At 36.9% G+C, this 22,243-nt stretch overlaps 1 protein-coding gene and 1 long non-coding RNA gene across 3 annotated transcripts in view; one reads left to right on the plus strand and one right to left on the minus strand.

Annotated features, from left to right (window-relative positions):
- Positions 1-22,243, minus strand: part of RFX3 (regulatory factor X3) — a 125,267-nt gene that overhangs the window by 84,924 nt on the left and 18,100 nt on the right. The window lies entirely within an intron of this gene.
- Positions 2,950-4,644, plus strand: LOC121061646. The gene is made up of 2 exons (XR_005815198.1): positions 2,950-3,555; positions 4,148-4,644. It is a non-coding gene; the product is annotated as an uncharacterized LOC121061646 (long non-coding RNA).

The following is a 22,243-nucleotide window of genomic DNA, read 5'->3' on the forward strand; positions in this document are numbered from 1 at the left end:
CCTTGAGATGTGTGCCTCTTTAAGATGGAAAATATCTAAAGATTGGAATGTTTTTCCTGAAGCCATGGCTGTGGTGAACGTCCCATCGTTTGTCCTGGGTAATGCAGCAGACCAGGCTCTCTTGGAACAATTAAAGTTGAATGATGAGAACTGAGAAGCAACACACAAACCAATGTAAGGAGAAAGCTACCTAAAACCCCAGCAACTCACCCTATAATATTTACTGTCATACATAAGTTATCATGAAATTTTAAACTTTGCTGTCTACATTGCCCATTTAAAAATAAATATGTGGTGGGATAGTTAAAGAACACACACACAACCTTACAGACGGATTCTCAGCTTTATTTACACAATACATTTATGAAAATCATTACAATAAATAATAATTTTACACTTTGTTTTCCTTACAACAGGATCATAGGCCAGGACTATAGCTGGAGAGTTCATGGCTGAAGATCTAGTGGAAGAATCGTAGTAAGAGGCTTTCTGCAAAACATACAGCCTTCTGTTACCCTGCCATTTCTTACCTGGCAATTTCAAAAGGTTATGCCTTCACTGATGTCATTCTTACTGTGCAGTTATTGTATTTGTCAGCCTCACCTGCTACTTAACAGATAGCTCTACAATGCTCACCTAGTCTATGGTGAAGTTCCAGCTGATATTTTGTGGGAAAAATCTGGTGCTGGTGTTGCCGGGTAGCACAAGGTGGAACCTGACATCTGCCATTCTTATTTTCCCCCAGTTTGAACTCCAATCACTACATGTCCTGGACCTGGGCTGCTGTTTCTTTCTTTTCACTTTCACAGCAATGATTTCATAGATTTTGTCCTCACTGAGATTCACTTTTAAAGTTCTTCAGGATAAAATGTTCCCTCACTGGTTTTATGACCATAGCTTATTAAGCTGCACAGGAGGGTAGGTACTTGTTCCCCCAGTTTCAGCTACTATGAAAATTCCATTCATGAACATCTGCTGGTAACCTTTCTCAAAACGCTTTTGTTATAAACACAGTGATATGCTCTCCCTTTTCAAGCAAAGGTGCATATTCTTTAAGTGAGTCCCAGGATTTGATTTTCCAAACCCTCATGGAGTTTAAAGGGATCACATCCACAGGCCTGGCACTAATAGGTCTGTAGATACTATGGTTATAGCCCCTTATAAACTCTGATAATGTATCCATGGAATGAAAAGTGTTGCACACCAAAATATCTCCACTTCTCAGTTTTAAGCATTCCATTAAAATACTCTGTAGTGAAGACTTTTAATTCATTACTGTAAGCAGACGGTATTACACTGCTGTAACAGCTTCTTTAAAGGCTGCTGTAAAAATCCTTACCCTCATCAGTCTGTAGTTACTGGCACGTGCAACACCTGATAAAAATTGCTTTAAAAGCCCTGGTTATATCAGAACCTATTTTGCCCTTTAAACCAGTAGCAAAGACATGCTTTGATAACATGTCTATCATGGTACTCAAGCTGTAATAAACACCACTGTCATGTTTCAAAAGCTACAGTACATCCACCAAGTCCGTTGATATTGAGCATGCACCTCCTCTATATTACAATCACCTTGTTTCTTTTAAAGTGTTTTCATGGAAACTTGTGTAAGCTGCAGGCATTCTGGTTAACAAGCCAAATAGCCACTTGGTTTCGCTTCATATCAACAGTTGGATAGAACAGGATTTATGTCCCCAAAGCTTCCCACCTCTCCAGCAGTATAGTAAAAGAGTTTGAAAAGATAAGGTAGTATTGCCATTTCTGCTGACATGCCATTACTACAAACATGTAAGAAATTAACACTTGGTCATGGTTTAATTCATGAGAGACTTTATTAACAGGTTACGATGCATGTGAGTCACTGGTCAAACTGTTCCAGGTTATTTTTTCACTTCCTTGAAAGCCACTGTCCACTCTCTGTTCTACCACTGCTGTATGCCTAGGTAGGAACACTTCTTTCTTCTCCCTCCTCAGATGGCCAGCTGGAGCTTTTTAAAACGTTCTATAAGGACATCGACCTATGGATAAAGAAACCCATATAACACAAGCCCGTACCACATCATGGTATAAGAAGGAGCTGTAAGATTCCCCTTAAGCATTGGGCAAAGGGAGCTCCCATCAGGACTTGCTCTTTCTCTCTGAAACTTACCTGGAAGAAGAGTTCCTGATTCATGAGCCCATCAGATGGTTCTTCTGCTTTGCACAATCTTTTTAGGGATTCCCACTGGGGCTTTTCCTTACCGTCCCCCTTCTCCCTCCCCATCCCTCAACACATTCTTGTAAAGTTGGCGTTTTGTTCTGGATTTCCACTTCTGCAGACAGCAATGCCTGTGTCTTGTAGCACAGTGCAAAGCCCCACAGCTGCATCAGCAGTAGTGCATGGCCATCCTGGCAGGCAGTTTGGTGCCAGCAGCAGGGCTTCTTAGTCCAGGACTGGGCTCTTCTTTGCACATGGCCTAGGATGCATGGGGGCCCCTGATGGACCGACTCCTAGGACAGGTCCATCGGCCCTGTGGATGCTCTCACTTGGTTGTGCCCCTCCAACCCCACCACAATCCTCTGTGTCCTCTTGTCCCTCCCACCACCCCAGACGTGCCAGGACTTCCTCATTTGACTTGTGGAATGGGGCCCCCAGCCATACTTTATCTCAGAATTTAATTTATACATTTAAGTGAATTTAATATTCACCTTTAAAGTTTAATTAATTTCATTAGTCCTTATAATGAACAGTGTTGCACATTTTCTATGTGCATTTTTAAGGAGAGAGATTAATTTTATGTATCTTTACACTATATATATATAGTCAGCATATATTAATGCAATAAACAATACTTCTATAAAGCTATATATATATACACGGTATATCAAAGTATAAGCAGACATTTCTACAGATGTGTGAAGTGCTCTATAACTAGTTTTAATACAAATATACATACATATAAATGCCCGTATACATTTATGGAGGTGGCAACTTTCAGGCCCAACAGAAACTGGCAGCCAACCAGAAAATGTTCTGAGGTCACATGGCTTTGATGACATCAGCACTGGCAGCCAATTGCAGGGCAGGATGAAAGCATGTGCATTATGAGGTTGCCAGACATGACAACCTCCTGCCATGAAATGGTGGACAGAGCAAAGTGTAGCAAGGCCCCGCGCTTGTGGCAGGAAAGGGCCTCCTGCTCCGCTCTGCTTTGAGGAGCCAGCACTGACAAAATGGTGACTCCACGGGGCAATAAGCGGTGGGAAATGGTTGGTGTGAGCCCAGGGTGAGGGACTTTGGGGCAAGCGGAGTCGGTGCAGATGGGACCAGGGTGCTTCCACACCTGGCGCAGGTTGAGCCCTGGCCTTGTGCTGCTCCCCACCTTGCCGGTGGCCTTGTCCTTTCATCGGTTTTCAGAATGGTGCATGGTGCTAGCCGTACAGCTTGTCCTGTTCTGCTCTGGTTTGGGTAAAGCATCAAGAGCTGCAAGAGCTCCAGATGGTCCCTGGATACTCTGTACCAAGTTGGGGAGTCAGCAATAACAAAACGGTGGCTACGAGAGGCAACAAAGCAGGGTGAGATAAACCATTATGAAAATTTTTAGGCAGCATATTAATGTTTGATAAGAATTTCAGTCTGCCTTCTCCAAAGAACTTCCTATGGTCACTTGATACTGAAAAAATTGCTTTTAAATGACAATCACTTTAAAACAAACGAACAAGCAAACACAAATTTCCATTGACTTGCATAGATTACTATTAAATTAATTGCACAGGTTACAAAGCAGTCATGCTGTTTTTATTGTTTTCTGTTTTAGCAAGACTCAAGTTTCTAAGTTTTTCTAAGCAAGAAAATAAATAAAAACTAATAAATAAGCTGAGTGACTTGAGCAGGAAGTACACAAGCAGTATACAAAATGCAGATGCAGAATCTGACCTCAAGTAAATAGAGGTATACTTCCTTTAGCTAGCCATCATAAATTAAATAGTTACTGTTATCACATCCTGTAATAAATGTCAAAGAAAAATTCATTCAGGAGTTAATATACAACAAAGTCACAGTGTATTAACAGTTTATCATAACAGTTACTGAGAATTATAGTCTTTTACATGAAGATTACTGTATCATTACGATAATGAAGTGACTAAAAACTTTTCTGTGTATTAGTTTAAGATTAGCCGTACATTATTTGGAGCATTACATTAGCAGAGCCAGAAAGCTGACCCAGAAAATGGGAGGAGGAGGCAACTAATAACAAATGCATAATCCTTCAACTCAAAGATGGCTGCAGATCCAAACCTAGTGAAACAGGCAAGGAACAACTGTATCATCTATAGTATGCCTTTTACACTAGACAACATGAAGTTAATTTTACTGAGATTCTTCCAGCTAGTAGAAGAAGAACAAAAGCACAATAAAATATAAAATAGCTTAAAAGATGGTTTGATTGAACCATTGAGTTTCAAACATGTTCACTCACTACTAGTAATTCATGGAGACCGCAGTCTTCTCAAAGCTTAGACTCCACCTGAGTTAGCAATTCACTCTAACATGATGTAGTGAGAGTTTCAAAATAACAAAGAATAATGCTGGGAAAGATTTAAGTAATCTCCACACCTGATTTTTAATTCAATAAGAAGAAAAATAGTTAATAAATAAATAAATAAATAAATGGCAGAAAGGAAACTACTACTACTGATGAGAACATAAACAAGGAAAGTGAAAGTTAATGAAAGGATTGCATCTAATCTCATTAGGAAATTCTTTTGGATAATGTAAATCTCATGCGACAACAACAAAAAAAATCAGAAGACTTAGGACCTTTCCCTCTCTTCCCACCCCAAAAGCAAACAGAACTACTTTGGTGCAACACCTGAAATTATCATCATGTAATCAGAACACAGAAGCATAACCATCATTACAGAAAAAAAAAAGTTTTAAAAGTTTGATCTGCTTTTTGAATAAGTTTTAAGCTTTGCTTTCTTGCATTGTCTAACAATGATAAGGATTAACCTTTGGGAAATAAATGGATAGATTAAGAAAGACACTGATAGTCGAGCTCCAAAACAATTCTTGTTGACTGATCTACGATAAACAATTTTAGCCCTCAATTCAGTCTTGTTTATTCTTTGTTGACTAAGCTATTGTCAATTTTGTATATCATTTCCTCAATATAAATAGGGGAAAAAAACCAAACAACCATGGAATAAGCATTGAAGGAAGAAAAGATGGTGAGACAAGACTGGTGGCTCTTAAATACTAGTAATTTTGTTTCAAATTCAATAACTTAAGTGAGAGGCTAAATCACAGTATGAATTTATGTTGAGTGTTTTGACAAACTTTAAAAAAAAACAACATACTTTTGAGAAAAACAATTAAACTAATGCTTGAAAGATCTAACTAAGGATTACCTAAGAGTAAGTACGGTCCCAAATGGCTTTGGGTACTTAGGCATAAATAGCTTGTTCTGGACAAAACAGAGAACAGACTAAGTCTCTAGATTAACATGCTCGTTTCTGGATCTTCTTTCCTCATCAAATAGAAGTGACACACATTAGAGATAAGCATACAATTTATAAATACATGTTAATTTAAATCAGAACCATCTTTCACAAAATAAAACTACATATCTTGAATTATTTCCTATCAAAATGGTATGTCGTTGATATACTACTTTATATCCCATTGCCTTCCAGAGTACATATGTGGATTAGTAGTGAAGTTAATTGGTTTATTTCAAATTGGGTTAAAATGTATTTCAGAATGTAAAATACAGAACCTCTTCTCTTTAATTTCCATTGCTGGTGATGCTAACAAATTTTGAACAAGAACTCCTTTTTGAAAAAAATATTTTAGTCATTGTTGTATCCATACTAAAAGCAACTGAAGTGGTAATCACTTTTCAAAATTAAGTTCTGAAGTGTTAAGGATTATACATTTAGGACAATTTTTTAGGTTCTGCAACATGGCTTTTTCTTGTAAAGAGGAATGTGGCTGTCAATCATTCCTTCTCTTGCAATACAAATATGCTTTGCAGCTTTTACTTGTCACTCCCATTACATGTAATGTAGGCAGCTTAGCACTAAATCAATTTAAGAAACTGCAGAATTTAAATACATACATTATTATTATGATGACAGAAAAGGCAATGAATGTCTTGCAGCTCCATTTGCTTTCTTTGTTAAGGAAGAAAAAGCTAATTACCTGCAGCTGTCAGCCATGAAGACCTAGACCTATTTAAATCAACATTAGCCTTGGACAAGCTAAAATATTTGTCACATTTAAATTCTATTTTTTCCCCTTCCTGAAAAGCAAGATTTTATTATAAAACAATAAGTGTACATAGAAAAGTGAACAAAAGCACGAGACATAAAAACTCTAAGGATTTAATTTTTCAAAAACAATTCCCTATATTATTTTAAAGATGTATGTGACATTCAATGAGAATTACTCATTATTTCACTATTTTATCTAGAATTTTGACGGTTGTAAAGAAACTCTATGTATACAAGAACATAATCTAAAGTCACAAAAAATTGCTGTTGCAAAATTATACTTCATGTCGCACTGCTCAATATTTAAAAGGCTGTGAATCTCACAAAAATGTAAATATTAACATTTATATTTAAATTCAAACTTCAAAGAGAATCCTGAAGTCTTGTAGAACTATGAATTATATGTAGAATGCTTCTTTTATAAAGTTTTAAGTCACTCACCCAAGATGTGACCTTTTAAGACTTGGTTCTTTACTATCTCCTTCTATCACAATCTCTTCTCTTCAGGCAAGTATAAGAAAAAAATGGAGAGGGGGGACGAGGAAATGGATGGATGATAAAAGCGTATGTTCTGTTCTTATTTTTCTAACTAGCTGAACTACAGAAACTGCCACATCTAGAGCTTTAGGGAAACCTTATTTATTTTTCCTATGTTTTTGTCAAAAACTGAACATGACTCTATTTTATAAGAATCCATCTAAGATATAACAGTATTGATATTCTTTTCCACTATTCCTACCTGGAATGTTTTGATACTGTTCCCCATTTCTTTCCCACTGTCATCTATAGCACATAATTTATCAAAATATTCCTTCTCAATTCTCTATGCTGTATTTCAAGTCTGCCCAACTGTCTTCAACTTCCCTTGTGTATGCTTCCACAATCAGTCATTGATTACCCTGTACAAAACTTCTTCCCCAACATGAATCTTCCTTTTTCAAGACCCTGTCATATTCAGTCACTTGTCAATATAGGATATTATCTAAGTACAGTACTGCAAATGAATGGACCAATTTGTCTATCAATCTGCCATTTTTAAACTCTTAATTTGATGGTATTTCCTATGAAATTAGCTGAAGGTTTTTGTTTGTTTGTTTTTTGTTTTTTAATTCTTTCAATTTCCATCAATACCTTCATTTCAGATGGAGATTTACATCGCACAGAGAAATGAAAGTTACAGGAAAGTTCCTGAATTCCATTTATAAAGTGAATCTTTCTGGCACTCATTACAAGGAATGTTGACTAAAGGTGTGTTGCTTGACACAGATTTGCCAAAATTCATCATTTACTTCTACGTGTTTTTTAAGCCAGCTCATCAGCAACACAGTCTAGAAACCTCACAGATTACAGTGAACTATCATTCTACTAGCATGCATATTTAGACATCAAATTCAAAGCTTTTAAACTTCACATACGTGAAGAATCTTACGCCATAAATGGAGAAAGTTAATCAAAATCTTGATGTGTCCAAAGGAAAAAGAATATCAGGAAGATTTAAAATTAACAATTACATTATTTTTAAATATAATTTAGATTAGCCTACATTTGTATATAGTGAGCAGGTTACCTTGTATCAAACGCAAGTGTAAGAGTCTAAAGTCTCTCTAGATCATACAGTGAAATGAAACTTCAATGCTTTCGCAGGATAACATCTCGATTCAAGAACAAGAAATACTTTTTCCAACTTTTTTGCCTTCTAAATTTACATGCATATTTTAAACTGACTGGATTAATTCTTGCTGAAACACTCAGTAAGAGGAATACAGACTAAAATGTTTAATTCCACAGTGGGTGAAATGAAGGCAAACAGTACAAGCAAATTTTAAGTGTTCTTTCTTATCCAAGAATTTTATGACTACAGAATACTTCCAGTTAGACATTCAAATTCATTCCTATGTTACATAAATTTTACCAAAATAAAATCTAGACATATCTCTTTCAAAGATTTCTGCTTGGTTTGTTCTAAAAAAAGTTAAAGTAACATTTTAAAGGTTATTATTATAAATCATAGAATCATTAAGTTTGGAAAAGACCTCCAAGATCATCTGGTCCAACCATCCCCCTGCTACCAATATTATGCACCAAACCATGTCCCTAAGTGCTACATACAACCTTTCCTTAAAAACCCCAAGGGATGGTCACTCCATAACCTCCCAGGGCAACCCATTCCAGTGCCAGACTACTCCTTCTGAGAAGGAATGTCTCCTCATTTCCAACCTGAACCTCCCCTGGCACAACTTGAGGCCATTCCCTCTAGTCCTATCGCTACTCATCTGCAAGAAGAGGCCGACCCCCAGCTCCCCACACCTTCCTTTCAGGTAGTTGTAGAGAGCAATAACGTCTCCGCTGAGCCTCCTCTTCTCCAGGCTAAACAACCCCAGTTCCCTCAGCCGCTCCTCACAGGACTTGTGTTCCAGGCCCTTCACCAGCTTCGTAGCCCTTTTCTGGACACGCTCCAGGGCCTCAATGTCCTTGTAGCAACTGGCCAAATGAGCTGAACTACATACACTCCGCTATCTTGATGTGTATATTATAAGAATGGTAATTACAGATTGCATCTTTTCCTCTTGCTGATCTGCTCATAGAAATTCAGAAACCAAAGACTGTAGGAGATGAGGTCAGTAACAGAAGTTAGACTGACCAGCCTTCTATAAAAGCTTAACCAAGATTTAAAATGCTAGGAGGTTTGTTGTATTTCAGTTTTAAAAAACAAGAAGTAGAAAATAATTGCAGAACAATCCAGGTAAGAAAAACAAACAAACAAAAAAAAACATAACTATTCTTTTTCAAAAAACAGAGGAAGAACTCATTCTAGAAATAAAATAAACAGGTCCACAGGGTGGCAGAAAAGAGAAAATTTTTTTTTTTTTTTTTAAATAAATCATGAATGATACTTGCAGAAAAAATATGTAGTTTTAGTAACACTTCATCTAGTAGCCTGACAAAAAAGATGGTTAGGGATAAAAAATGAGGGAAGTACCAATTCATCCATGTGAGAAAAAGCAGTTAGGTTGTATATTGTAATGCAGTAACCACACAATTGAAGAATTCTTCCTACATAGTGTAGACATCTAGACATCTTGTTTAGTAAGTACAGCAGTTTTCAGAAGTGCACTCTGTGTTACCTTTACAGTAAAAGCACTCACTCCTAAATTCTAGGGTTTCTGATAAATTTTCATTACAAAACAGTGAATGTTATATAGTTTTAGTTTTACTTCTAATTCTAGTATTGGTATAGTAGTTTTCCCGTTCAGCCCAAAAAGATAATCAGGACTGGGGTCTAATTGTTTTCAAGCAAAGCAGAAAAAAATAAATGTTAACATAAAACTTAACATTTCCTAACTAAATCAATCGCACGTCATCACTACCCTCATAGTATCTCAGTGATGTAAGTATAGAAGTAGCACATAGGAAGCAAAGCAGTTACTCAGACAATAATCGCTAAACTATCATGGTATAAAAGCTGAAAAGTCCTTATGCTCCCTCAAACCACAAAAATCAACTGCAGAAAAATATAATAGGCTAACGGAGAGATTTCACTTGAGAATAGGCTCCCCTATACTCACGTGGTTGAAAGAAGTTAGAAACTCCTTGTTTCTATTACTACCATCTGTTATGAATACTTCATATATGTAGCAGTCTATAATTTCAAGTGCAGTCTGTATGAAATCTACTGAATATCTCATTCCTTTCTCGCCTTCTAATGAATACTGATATGGACAGATCATTACCAAAACATAACTTGAAGCCACATGACAAATGCTTATTTAATTTGGATCGTCTGTTTTATTTTAATTCTATTTTGTGGCAGCATGCAGAAATTACTTAAAAACATGATATACCAGATCTTATTGAAATACGTTTGAAGACTAATTAAAAAAAATACTGTCATGCTTGTTCATATCCACATATCATTTCAAATGCTTTTGATCACACTGTTAAGTTGGTTATCTAGACATCAAGAAAAACTGCACTGCATCTTCCACCACAGTGGCGATGCATTTGAAACTTATTTCTGACAATTCAACTAACGAAGATGTTGCTAAGTCAATTCCAGCAATAGTATCACTGAAGACAAGGAATAAATTTAGCTCTTCCTACACTACATTAGGATCAAGGACAGAGATAAATTTCAAAGATCTCTTTAATAATATTAAATTTTGAAATTTATGTATGATCACATGATTTTAGAGACCTAAATACACTAACAATGTAGCTAAACTGTAGATAATCCTGGAAGTTCTAGTCAATGGAAACCACGTCATGTATTCTTACTGACTTCATTTTAGGACTAGCTGTGGTTGTTCACTTCTTGTTCCAATTGAACTGCTGATTTAGAAAACTGCAAGATCATTACAGAAGGAATGCACCATGCAGCATAATAAAAATAAAGATCTAACTCAGTAACAAAGATTTTTATTATTTTAACCATTTTACCTAGAATGCAACTAGTGTATTAACCCACTTGCTTTTCTCATATCTTTCTGGAAATTCACGTTCCAGAGAGTTTAGAACTCAACCCTCTAGTAGGTAATACAGAAGAGATGATATTCATCTCCAAGTGCTGAATTCTAAACTAACATCAGAAGAGAGTCTCTTCTTTTCAGCTCTAGATTCCAGTAATATACACAGCAATAATAGATATCTAATGGAACATATAAGTTATGTATTTCACTAGCTTAAGGATAGAAAGGGAATTATAAATTTATCCAGTAAACACATTCCATTTCCTATGTTGCTTTTGGGCTAGAAAGTTCAGGAGAGCACTGGTTCATTCAGTAACAATCCTTGCTGAAGAGTTGGGATCTTTAAATTCCATATTCATCCTTCCCACATTCTTTCTTTCATGACCTTGAGTATGTCACTTAGCCTGCCTGAGTTTCAATCTTCTCTGAAATGGAGACAGCTGTACTTCTCTCACACACAAGTCTGAAGAAATACACTGAAATCTCTGATATACTGAGATCCTATAGTAAAAACAAACGAACAAAACACAACAAAACAAAAAAACAGCATACAGCACATGAAGTAGACTATTCTCAGATTTCTAGGACTGGCACTACTGACTGGAACAATTGAGTCTTGACAGGTATTTCCTATTGAAATATGCTCTGGCTAATGTTCAGGACTTTTCAATTCCCAAGTATCTTATCTTTTAAACTCAAATAGCCCCAGATGGATACAAGACACTGATAGCAATTATATAATCTGTAACACTTAGATACCCATTTTAAATCAAATTGACAAGAGGAATAAGCTCAGTGCTGAGCAGCAGATCACTTAGTAAGACATCTAGTGACAAAGCCTCAAGTATGTTGAAAAGTTCAGTGATTTTTTTTCCCATCAAAAGAGTGCAAATGAAAAGCAAGGAATTGTTCTACACAACTTCTATATAGGCAACCACTGTGCTCTCCTTTGACTCTGGCATTTAATCAGACTTAGTTCAATAGGTTTTAAAACTGATTAAAATTATTTAACTGACTAAGGTTCATGAAAACCAACCTATTACAGAGAATGCTATAGCTTTGTTTACTTGCTTATATTTGTCTTTTATTAGCAGTGGATAAACTGTTACGAAACAGTTTTAATAAACTGAAACCAAATAGCAAAACAGCTTTGAAAACACTGACTAAATCATACCATGTTACATTCAGAACAAACCTCAATTTTCTGAAACTTTGATAAGTGAATAGTTAAATAAGTGAATGTTGTAACAGCATGAGGAAAAAAAATACAGAAAAAGTAAAGATTACCAGTACGTCTCTCTCTTTAGCCAGTATGGTGCCAGAACAGTAAACTTGATCCTAAGCAGAAGTGAACACAATAGATAGATATCTATTTCTTTTTAATGAGAATATACGAAAAGTAATTATGCTTCTGTGATAAGTCTATACAAACAACAGCATTCATCAAAAGCGCAGTTAAAATATAAAATACATATTCCCATCCGCACACCGCATGTTTTATGAACTGATCAATCTGAAGGTACAGAATAAACCGTGAGTTAGTGTGTTACACCAACTGCAGTTGTTGGATTTTATAAACATAAAATCAACCACTTAGGCGGGACTTTTGGAGTATGCTCCAAAGCAGTAGTTTCAATTTATAAAAAATATATTTAAGTTTTCAAGATTATGAAGGCCATTTTGAAATAAGAAAAATTGTGGAGAGGAGAAGGGAACGGAGAAGGGGAAGACCTACAAAAATCATCTAGTCTAACTGGTCTGATCACTTCAGGGCTAACCAAAAGTTAAAGTGTATTATTGAGGGCATTGAACACTGACAGGCATGGGGCATCAAACACCTCGCTAGGAAGCCTGTTTCAGTGTTTGAACACCCTCACAGTAAATAATTTTTTTCCTAATGTCCGGTCTGAACCTCCCTGGTGCAGCTCTATGCTATTCACACGCATCCTCTCATCAGGGACCAGGGAGCAGAGGCTGGCACCTCCCTCTCCACTTCCCCTCCTCAGGAATTTCCAGAGAGCAGTGAGGCCACCTCCTGGCCTCTTCTTCAGACTAGATAACCCAAGTGTTCTCAGCCTCTCTTATAGGACATGCCTTCCAGCCCTTTTGATAGCTTTGTTGCTCTCCTCTGAACATGTTTGTGTATCTCAATATCCTTTTTGTAAATGCTGATCCTGAAACTGCACATAATATTCAAGGTGAGGCTGGACCAGTGCTAAATATAGCAGGAGAATCACCTCTTTTGACCAGCTGGCTATGCTGTGTTTAATGCACCCCAAAATGTGTTTTGCCCTCTTGGCTTCCAGGGCACAATGTTGAGCCTGATGTCAACCAGCACCCCCAGATCCCTTTCTGCTGAGCTGCTACCCAGCCACTCATCTCCATGTGTCCAGCATTACTCCATCCCAGGTGCAGAATCTGGCATTTACCCTGGTTGAATTTCATGCCACTGATGATTGTCCAGTGCTCTAGTCTATCTCGATCTTTCTCTGCAAGGCCTCTCGTCCCTACAGGGCGTCAGCAGCACCTACCAAGTTAGTATCATCAACAAACTTGCTAAGGAGACATTCAATTCCAGCATGCAGATCATTGAGAGAAACAGGACTGGCCCTAGGACTGTGCCCTGGGCAACAGCACTGGCGACCAGCCACCAGCAAGATGTAGCCCCATTCACTACAACCTTCAGCTCTACTTTCAAGCAAATTCACCACCCAGCACAATATAAACCTGTTCATCTCACAGTTGGAATATTTGTCCAGAAGAATACTGTGCGTGACAGTATCAATGGCCTTACTAACATCCAGAAAGATTACATCCACCACCTTCCCTTCATGTACTGAGTGGGTGCACTTATCATAGAAGGAGATCAAACTACTAAGGGAGGACTTTCCCTTCGTGAACCCATGTTGACTGTGCCTGATAATAGCTTTGTACTTTAAATGGCTTTGCAGGTCTGAGGTTTGACTAACACATCTGTAGTTTCCTGGGTCTCCTCTCACGCCCTTCTTGTAAATCAGAATAACTCTGGCTAGCTTCCAGTCAGCAGGGACCTCCCCAGACTCCCAAGACCTTTGGTAATTACTGGAGAGGGGTCCAGCTACAACCTCTTCTAACTCCTTCAGTACTCTGGGGTGAATCCTGTCAGGCCCAACAGATTTATGAACATTCACCTGATACAACTCATTCCTTGCAATTTAGGTGGCAAATCACAAATGGCAAGTCACTGCTCACTGCTCCTCCAACTCTGAGGACCAGGCAGCCCAAGATCCATCGTTAATATTAAAAACTGAGGCAAAAAAAATACATTACATTCTGGCCAGCTATTTGGCAAAGATGTACTTGACCCACCTGGTCAGGTGAATCCCATCAGCTTACAACACACATAGCTCTCCAAAAAGCAGATCCATCATAGAAGTCAAAACCTCAACTATGGCACTGGCCGTGCATTCACTTGTTAAGTTCATTTCCTCCTTCCTGAACCCCTTCCTCTGACCACAAAAATAGAGGAGAACATCACCTGTGCTCCTAATCCTTTTAACACTGCTTTGAGGGACAGTCTCTTTTGATCGTTCTGAATTGCGTTATTGCAGCATCAGCACACACTTCCTATGAGCCAGCATGAAACACACATAACCTGATCCTTTTCCACCAAGGGCAAGTCTTCCTTGCTACAGGCTTCCTAACTGGTCCCAGGAATCTGGGACTCCTGAGCCCAGACCTTACCAAAGACCAAGATAAAGAATGCACTGAGTACCTGGGCCTTTTCCATGTCTTTTGCCACCACATCTCCTGCCTCAAATTGTACCCACAGAACTTATCTTCAGTTTCTGTCTAACATTTCATTCCCTCTTCTCCTTTCCACAAATTTCAATATTTAAGCAATCCTTGAAGAGATTGTTTAAGTGAACTTACTCCTTAAAATGGTCTGTTTTACCCTTGTGATCAAACTCACTGCGGTGTATGTAGGATTGTGACATCACAAATGTTTATACAGCTACAATGAGAATAATACTTTGCTTATATAACTCACTTTATCCACTTCAATCTAAACAATTCATTTTATCCATGACACATTCATTTCACATGCTGAAGAAGAGAAACAGAATTAAACTGACAAGTGCAGGAAAGAACTGTGGTGTGAAGGAAAAAGTGACTAACAGTACAATTTGGGATCCAAACACTAAACATTTAGGGCATTAGTACCCTGGTATAAGGCATCTTTTCAACATTACAATTGTTTCATTTCAGATATTAAAATCAGCAATAACAAAGAAAACCAAAATAGTATTTGAATGTCTTTGGAAAGAGAACCAAACTCAAATGCATGTCATGATTGACATGTTAAGTTTTGATATGATAACTCAGCCATATAGTCTTAGGAAGCAGCTGTTGTTTAAAAGGACTGACATTTGTCCGAACCTATAACACTAATTTATTTCACTGTACATTAGTGCATTTATTTAATATGAGCAGTAGATCATATAGTAGCTCAGTGGGCAGCACTGTAGGAAGTAACCAGAATGATGCGTAAGTGGAGAGCAGGAAATAACGATCACAAGCACACATGCAGATAACCTTCCTCAGCACAAAAAGTCAAGAAAAAGAATTAAGATAGCAATTACTAGTTTATAGCAGCTGTTCTTGTTTACTTCAGATTTACACTGTCAAAGGCCAAAGGACTGTTCATATGACAGAAACCACAACCTCCTTTAACTGCAACGCACACCAGGAAACTCAGTACATCCAATCATGCATCGCACTCTGGATCACACAATTTTTGGTACGCAGAAGAAACATGGTGATGAATTTATTTATTTATTCATGGTTTACAATACAATACATACACCTAATGCTATTTTGAAAAGAAGTTTATATATCTGTAAGAACACCATTCACAATTGAATTTTACTACAATTACTGACAGTTGAACATAGGTTTCACCAGCATAAAGGAAGGTCAAAGGAAAGCCTACGACTTTTGGATACATGTTGATCATCTTACATCTTTGAATGGTTATTCCACCCCCTCCCTAATTTCTACTTGGGTATAATGTTTTAAAATAATTTAAGATGTTTCCTGCCCCTGTAAGATCTTTAAATGAAAGTTTGTTTCTTAAGTCTTCTGCTCATCTGACTCCTATGGATACAGAAATCACCAGTCCTCCCTTAGATTTTCATGTTATTCTCTGCTTAATGTGGTGGAAATTTAACTCACAAAGGTGCTAGGTATGCCTTGCTGCAGTTTAAGACTACTGATAATACTCAACTCCTTACTCTCATCTATAAACCTCTACCCTGTCAAACAAAAAGAAACAAGGAAATTGCATATTACTAAAACAGGGAAAAGATCGCTTCTTTCGCATATATTGTGCCCTAGATTCTATAAACTGTGCCATCCCAGAGGAAATCAGACACCTTGATGCAATGATGATCCCAGATGAATGGAAATGAGAAAATTATGGCTACTGTAGCCAAACCATGTTAGAAGATCTAAGTCTCTAATGAGATAAATGCTTCTTCCAGTAATGGTATCCAACTATTTTGAGCTAACATGGAGCAAGAAAGACACTTCCAGTGTCTTACAAAAAGAATTTACTGCCCCTATTTATCACCTGAAAAAGCATTGTTACTTATATTTTGCAATGAATAACAAACAGATCTTCCTCTAGGTGCTTACATCATGGGCACACAATGACATGTGAGGTTGTTCCTGTAATCAAGATTTTTCCTTCAGACAGTATAAGAGTTACATACCATTTCCCCTGCTAAGGTTGGTATGGTAAATACATAATGTTAAGTAACCAACATAATTTTTTTTTAAACGAGTATCGTAACCCAACAGAAAATTTTGTCTCCATTGGTCTTTGAAACGTCATCACTTCTTAGCAATTGAGAAGCTCGAAATATTAAGGAGACTGTTTTCCAGAGAACTGGAATGAATGTGCATGCACACACTTCTGCATTCTTTATGCACTTTTTTCTTTATAGTTTAAAAAGTAAAACTAAAGTAGATTCACAAATAATTTATTTTTTTAGTTGCACAAATGTGCATTCTGAAAATCCTACCTCCTTTCGGGACATGTCCCAGGTTCTCAGGAAACTGATATTTGTTTTGTGTGTGTATATATATATATATATGTGTATATATATATACGCATTTGAGTGACAGAGCACTGGAACAGGCTGCCGAGGGAGGTTGTGGAGTCTCCTTCTCTGGAGATATTCAAGACCCGTCTGGATGCCTACCTGGGCAACCTGCTCTAGGGAACCTGCTTTGGCAGGGGGGTTGGACTCGATCTCTTGAGGTCCCTTCCAACCCCTATGACTCTGTGATTCTGTGATTTGTCCATTTCCTGTAACATTATTTATCATTTTTGAACTAACAGACATACATCTACCAACTTGAAAGTTCCATCCATCTCTTCAAAGGGTCATCGATAAAGATAATTTTTGTACACTTTTGTCCTGTCTAGGTACATGCAGGGATGAATCACAGAAGCCTCTTACACCTACCTTTTCCAGACAAGCCACTCTAACTTTCAAATCTTCAAGGGCATATCACTAAGAGAGATACTGACATACACAAATATAGCTTCAATACTCTAATAGCGTTCTGTACTTATATTTCATTAAGTGCTATGTTTATGTGATTTAGGCTCATTAAGTTGGGTCTTAAGTATTTAATTAAGCAGAAAAACAGCTCATTTATGTTCTTCTCTCTCCTTGGCAGATAATTGTGTCATAAATATAGTATATGATCCCACAGTGAAAATTGTATATGGGTAAATTCATTGAAGAAGAATACTATACATGCTCTAGTGGAACATAAATAGCAGCTGGTTCCCAGAAAATTAATTACATTCTGTAGTCATTCACAAAACAAGTACATTTAATGCCAATATTGGTTTTCACTTTGAAAACATTAACTACAGGAACTCATTCTTTACACATAAAATAAACTATACTTTTAAACATGCTGTAATTTTACAAAGCATTTCACTAGCACTACATGAACTACATAAACTTTATTGTTTGTATTTGTTATTTGTTATTTTTGTTTTCACGGACTTTTTTTTTTCAGAATTAGTATCTGGCTTACTGTTTTATGCCATGCTTTTCAACATACAGACATTAAAAAGATACATAATACTTTCATCTTCAGCACAAGTGTGTTGACACTAGATCAAAATGAGAATAAAATACACTTACATGAAATGGGAAATTCTGGAAATAAAGTTGTACATCAACAGTAGTAATTAAAACAAATCAGGAGTAAGCGTGATGTGATGACATAACACATGGAAATTCATTGCATGGAATTCGTAACTGCATGGAAATTCAGCTGATTCTATGAAACACCTTCTAGTCTAGAAATAAACACCAATGAAATATATAGTATTCTAGCTACTTGGGAGAATAGATGGGAGTAGCAGAACAAGGATAATGACTGCAGTTCTGGAAACTAAACTGCATCCTTACAGAAACTTTAAGAAATTTTGAAAGTAATCTTCATGATTTGGGAATTCATATTCACCATAACGAATACTGGATTGTGCTTCTTATAATAGAAAACAAAAATGCGTCAGATTCCTTGACTCCTTTGAATGTCACTACTTTACTAAATAAATAACTTTCAGTAAAAACACCTATATAAGGTATTGTCTAAGAATGTGATAGTTACTTTGGCATATAAATACCTCTGAAATACATACAGCAAGTTATCAATCCACAGATTATATTTTAAAACTGTGGAGTTTAAATAAATTGATTTTCTAAATTAGGAACCCCATAGTAATTCAGAATGTTGTTCAAACTACTGCTTGACTCATATCTAAATTAAAAGAACTCCCATAACTGCAATTCTCCAGATGAATATATCTCATGAGGATTCCAGTGTTAAATGATGTCGAAGGAAAACATTATGACATGAACAGTTATGCTGGAGGCTACACTAATCACATAGTCAGATCTAAGAGGTTCATTAAAAAAAAGCATGATTTTTTTCTGTATTCTATATATATATTTGTAAGAAAAGGAAAAATACTGTTGATCTACATCTCAATCTACAGAAAGAGTAGAATCCAGTAAAAATCCCAAGTCAAGTCAGTAACATCAAGTTGTTTACATTTTATAATTTTCTGTTCTATTCTATGTAGCCACTAGACAGTTGCCACTTTTGTGAGCAACTGAAGATATTTTACACCCTTAGAACTGCTTTCAGTTTTTCAGAAGACAATAGTTCCATTTTAATGGAATGTAACAGGTTACAAATAACTAACTTGGGCTTTCAGTTAAAGTAACTGTCCTTTACCATGACAAGACTTCAACCACTCCAAAAAAACAGACAGGGAATTGAAGAAGAGTGTTTATCTAGAGTACAGTGCATTTACCTTAGCAATCAGTGTTTCAATTTTCAACTCAGGCCAAAACATTTAAATTTAGATGTAATTATACAGTAATATATATATTACTATTCTGTAAGAAAATTTCTTTCACCCCTGATCACCTGCTTGCCCACATATTTCTACCTTTCATGCATCACAAGTCTTGAAAACGTGACATGCTGAAAGACTAGTACGATGTAAAATGAATTTATCTAGCAACTACTCACTTTTATTCAGTTTTATTCACTGCCCCTTCTTACATAATCTTCACAAGACATTTCCAAACTTTTAAAAATAATGTCAGATTTATAATGATTTAAAGGAACCTATTTTATTTGCTTTGTAAGAATCACAGACCTTCATAATATAGATTTTTATTTTTAACAACTTGTCTCCAAAAAAAAAGTAGATGCACTGTTGCATAATACCTTCTAGTTGAATCAAGAAAAGATAACAGAGCAAACAGTAAGTTCAGAAAAGCCTGACTATGACTAGCAACCACTCTCCAGTGGTAGCTGATACCACATGCTCCAAAGATAGACACTGAGAATCCAAATAGTAGGGAGTTGCAGAGTAACCTCCGTTAGGGAAGTCTCTTTCCAACTTCACCAGTTCGAGCATGACTCATTCTATTCCTTCCATAACATATATCTACTTGCATAGCTAGGGATTTCTGTGAAGTTCCTGTACAGATCAATTTATATTAAAAAAAAGTCGGGATTTACAAGTCATTTAAAAGTGGGCACTTGATAATCCATTCAATGTTTCTTTGTTTTCTCCTACGTTTCAAACTATTACTTCAAAGTCAGTCACTCTAAGAAGCTTTGTTAGCACCAGAACTTTTGAAAGTACCTTCATTTTGCAAAAAGGTTTGCTGTGAGAAACAGAAACTCACTAAATTCAGAATGGTTTATTATGAAAAGAAAACCATGACAACTGTTTGTACTCTTGCTTTATTATTACATCCGGCCTGGTCACTATTGGAAATTCAATCTATTATTGTTGCTAGGAGTCTGTTGCTACGCAACCTAAAAGGGTTATGCAGTGCTTTCAGGCTAAGAGGCGTTAAAAACCCTGCAGGCCTCCTCCTATGGTTCCACACAGTTTGTTTAAATAGATTAACACTCTTCTCAGTCAACCCCCAACTCCAAGCATATCCTTAAAAAAAAAAAGTTACAATGACAGACTCTTAACAATATAAACAAACACAAAACCAGAAAAATTACACAAAAGCAATATATCTGGTTTCTCCTGCATGCTAGTGGAAAGTAAACAACAATATTTCCTCTCATTCATCAGTTTAAGCAGGAAGGTTACCTTCCACAAGCATCAAACCCCTTCAAAGTTAGTTTCAACTGCTAGTACAACAGAGTTGCACAATGTGGTCTATGCAGACAATTTGCAATAAACTTCAACAGAACAATGCATTAAGTTTCATAGTCTGATCATAAAGTGGAACTTATAATAAAACGCCAAATAATGCCTAGTATTTATTCTCTATATTAGAACATGTCCAACCAACAGGCCTATAAGTTGTATCTGAGACATCATTGTCAAACTGAGTTCTTCTGTGTCATTGTCACCTATACAGATGCTGCAAGACAAAATAGACAACTAGATTCATCTCTGCAGATTGAGTTCTTTCAACAGCATTTTTCCTTGTCTGGTGGAGAACAGCTAAGAAATGACATGAAGAAGAACTGAGTATTCTCTACTCTTTCTAATAATCTGAGGCTGTTCCAGCCTGCACCAAAGAACAAACTGTTCTGCAGTAACAGAATTAAGAAAGCCATGTTTTCTCCAGATTTGTGTTTTAATGGATCCATAGGACAGCACACTAGCACAGGGTGTGAATGTTTGCAAACTGACTCAGCAGGCTGCTGGGAGTATAAACTGAGTAGTAACTGCCTTTTCTTCAGTGGTAGTTTACATTTTCGCTTACCTTTGCAAATAAATTAGCTTGTTGACATCTGCTTTTCTGAAACTTCTATCCCTCTTTTGAATATGGCCATACCAGGAAACAAAAAAATCAAACAAAAACACATCACTTTAAGACTACAAAGATAAGGAAGAAATGTGATGTTCCAAAAGTTATTGGAAATGGACTGCAGCCTGTGGAGGAGCCCCCAGTGGAGCAGGTGGATGTGGCCTGGAGGAGGCTGCAGCCCATAGAGAGCCCCCGCAGGAGCAGGGGGTCTGGGGGGAGCTGCCGCCCGTGGGGGACCAGTATGCTCCTGGGGGATGGCCCCCGTGGTATGGAGCCACGTGGGAGCAGTTCTTGAAGAAGTTCTACAGCCAAAAACCTAAACTAAAAGTCTTACTGTGTTAGATCACTGCCACTTTAAATATTTTTATAAAGAAAAGATCACTGCAATGTTAGGTGACCTGAGTGGCTGTGATCTCAAAGACAGCAGGCAGCTTGGAAAACATCAACAGAGATGCAGCTAAAAAAAATAAACAAAACATGTTATGCTGTAAAAGTACCTACTGGTTTGTAATTAAAATCTAAATATTGATTGTCTGAATTAAATTATACAGTCATCATTTTGTTAGAGCTTGATAAGTGTCTTTGTGTTGCAGAAGGATGTATTAAGAGGCAGGAAGCACTTTGACAATGAGAACAGAGATCCAAAACTTCATCCATCTACCATTCTCTCCATAAATGACCCTTCGTAAGTATCATATGATATTCCCTTCAATGTCACTGAAAAAAATGAAACTTGCAGACACCACAGTTTGTTTACATAGAACAGGATGTGTTCTATGTTCTATGCTCAATTTGTTAAAAGTCAGTGGGACACTGTTGTCTTCATTAACAACCCAGTAAAAGAAATTCACCTAGAACCTAGCCTGAGTGAGCCTAATGCCTCAACTTCCACCTCACTCTTAGGAAGATCTCTCAGCTGTAGGACTGGCTATTCAAGGAAACTCTATGTTCCCTTGGCAAGTAGAAAATTAGCTCCAGGAGACAGTTCCACATTACTGAGCTGATTTAAGAAGTTAATGTTGTCTCCTGTAACTCTACAGCTCCTATTCTCAGGATATAATTCACTACCACAATTACACCAGAGAAAATGCACACAGAACTGCTCTAGTATGTATTTTGTTCAGAATTAAAAACAAACAAAAAAAAGTAATG

This window comes from Cygnus olor, chromosome Z, assembly GCF_009769625.2.
Source record: "Cygnus olor isolate bCygOlo1 chromosome Z, bCygOlo1.pri.v2, whole genome shotgun sequence".
In the NCBI taxonomy this organism is placed as follows: domain Eukaryota; kingdom Metazoa; phylum Chordata; class Aves; order Anseriformes; family Anatidae; genus Cygnus; species Cygnus olor.